This window comes from Apis dorsata, unplaced genomic scaffold (genome assembly GCF_000469605.1).
Source record: "Apis dorsata unplaced genomic scaffold, Apis dorsata 1.3 scaffold_83, whole genome shotgun sequence".
Taxonomy (NCBI): domain Eukaryota; kingdom Metazoa; phylum Arthropoda; class Insecta; order Hymenoptera; family Apidae; genus Apis; species Apis dorsata.
Window position 1 is genome coordinate 1,089,552 of NW_006263381.1, and position 3,309 is coordinate 1,092,860.

Sequence of the window (3,309 nt, forward strand, 5' to 3'; positions counted from 1 at the left end):
ATTTAAACTTCATAAGTAAAAAATTTACGAGATATTGAATGGAATTTTCTATATAATTTTTTATATAAAACTACTTCGATAACTATATAGCTTACAGTATAATATTATCACAATAAGATAACGGCTAATTGCCAAACTAGTTGTTAAAAATAATGAAAAGAATAGTAAAATTTAATGCATAATACTTTCAAGAAAAATATAATTTTGCTTATAAATAATATTTAAATTAACAATCAAAATAGAACTAAAAATATAACTTAAATAAAGATATTATAATTTTTATAATTTAAAGTTTAAAAATTATGCAAATTATGTTTAGATAGATAGATAAAACTTGAATTCAGACTTGAATTATCGTTACAATTACGTACAAACAGAAAAATATGTCGAACTCAACAATGCCCGTATAAGGAAACACAAATAACTTGTTCAAGATTACTTCAAACAGATAGCAGCAATATATCAGCACAATTACAATGCAATAATTCGTTTCTTCGATATCAATGATTCAGTAAGATTTCATGTTGAATTTATCATTAAATATCAATATATATTGTTCCTATACTTTATTATTTTCATAGAAATGACAAGTGCAATTCTCATGTTGTATTGAGTTATCTTAAAGGTGATACTATTTTTAAAATTTTACGATAAAAAAACTGTCGGAAGGAAGAAAAGAAAAAATAAAATTTCAACGAAAAATCAATATTTCAAAACAATATGTATATCTTATATATCTCGATATATCTCGTTACACCGAGGCCTTAGTATTAAAAGGACCACCTTGGTGAGCCCTATGGTGTACCATAGCCGTGGAGAGATCGATGAGGAACGTCTGCAACGGCCACCACGCCCAAACCGGGAGGGAGTACCATGACTCACCCCATACAGAGAACCATGAGTCGGGTGGGGACACCCCCGTGGCGCTGCTACGTGGCATTGAAAGTGACGAGCCACCGTGCAAATTCACCCTCGCTTTTCGTCATACATTCGACGAACGTGAACCATGTGAATCTTGCTTTAGGAATATGCAAGACAACAAACCGTAGACCTAACCCAACAACTTATCGTCCGATTTAGGCAAGGGGATAGTCTTGATTTTCAAGCATCGGAAGAATGGCGGGGAAGGTTTTCCGATTACTCATCGATATGATCATATCATGCGGCCTATGTGTCTCGAATAAAATTAAAATTCTTCCATAATGTAAATATCTCTTTCACATCGTGTTCATTGATTAAATATTGAATATCGTATGAATATAGTACTTGGAAGAATTTTAAAATTTTATTCGTATAATTAGATGTTATCTTTCTCTAATTTTTTTTTTCTTTTTTTTGAGGAATTTTTTGTATTTTTACGTTTTGTTGTAAAATATTTGAAGAATTGATTCAACTCATAATATTGGAATAAAAGTGATAAATTAATGATTGTATAAATTTTGGAAATTGCATACAATACTCCTTTGCCATGGGAGTGGCTCGATTTCCTGTCATATCTCATTGATAGACAGGAAAGTTATTCTCAGATTTGATGAATAAACATATCGAATAATCTAAAATCTTACTCATTCGTTGATCATTTTCATTCATATATATGACTATAAATGGAATTATTTGTTTTTAATTTTATATCTTCTTGTAACTTTTCTCTTGCAATAAAACGTAATTAAATTATAAATATAATTTATTGTGAATTATCATTCTAGCTAACAATCTTTAAAATGTAGTCTTATTAAAATAAAAATTATAAAAAAATATAAAATATAATTTATTTGTAACATTTTATTAATGTAAAAATATAAAAATTAAATATTATCTTAAATTTATAAAAAATTCTTATTAACATGAAACGTAAGATTCGTATCGAATCGTTCGATTATTCTATTTATTATCCAATAGGTAAATATTATGTGCTATATTCGTCGGAAAATCAATACGAGAGCTAATTAGATGAAACGAAGGCATCGTATATTATTAAAATTTATTGAAATATATTTTTATCGTTTAAACAATCTTACTTGAAGGAAGAAATAATTCCAAAATTAAAAATATTCCACAATATTCCACAAGATTGTTCGGGAATTATTGTTGACTCAAAATTTTTTGGGACACGTTATATTACAGACAGTCGAAGAGAAATTGGCCGTACACCCAAAGTCAATGACTTCGTGGCTTGGTTTAATTGACCTAACGACGGGATCTTTTCACGGCTTTAGGAATCAAGGCCATTGCGTATACGTATTTAATACAACTTAATATATGTTTCATAGATATTGGAAGTATTTTTCCAGATACATAAAAACTAGCTATATATAGAAAGATATGAAGATATCTTAAATACATTGAATATCTTAATTTGTCTAATTTTATTAATATAAGATAAAGTTAACACTATTATGATCTAAAATATCTAAAATCACATATGCTTGATCGAATTGTAAAAATGGTATAGTTTTTTCTTTTAGAAATTATGTTCTGATATATATCAAGAGATTTTGTAAATCATTCGAATGTAAAAAAATATCAGAGGAAAAATTTTCATAACGAATTTTTCGATTTTAATAAGACTTGAGAAATTAAACGATTCATTATTTTTCCGCTTAACGGAGTAGAAAATTTTTTAGGGATGCAAAATAGAAGTTAAAAAAATGAAACATCCACGAAAAATTTTCCTTTCCTGTGGTATTTGTTATCATACGGATGTCAGTATCCTATGAGATAAACATTTCCGATTTCCCAATAACGATGGAGCGTTTTTCATGGTTCTCTTTCTCGGAAGATCTTCTAAAATTAATTAAGCTCCTTAACATGCGCATCACGATATAATTAGAGCGATTCGTTCAAAGTAACAACTAACAAGAGTGCGTTCACACCCACATAGACATTAAGTAAAATATATATAAAAGCATCAAATATGGATGGATATTACGATATTTTTAAATCTTTTATTATACATAATTTTTATATTTTAATGTATCTGTAAAAGTATGTAGTATTTGATTTTCTTTGCTACACATAATTTTAATATTTAATATAATTTTAATTATAATTTTATAATAATATTTTATGAAATAATTTTTTTCCATATTATATTTAAATACGTATATTTAAATACGAAATAATATATGGAATAAAAATAATTTAAAATGAAGTATAAAATAAAATTTTTTAATAATTTTGAATTAATTTTTTAATGAAATTCGTGAATAATTAGTGAAAAACAAATTAGATGAATAAATGTTCTCGTTTATATGCAAATTATCAAAAATAAATATTTAAAAAAATTCAATCTTTAGAGATAATAAAAAG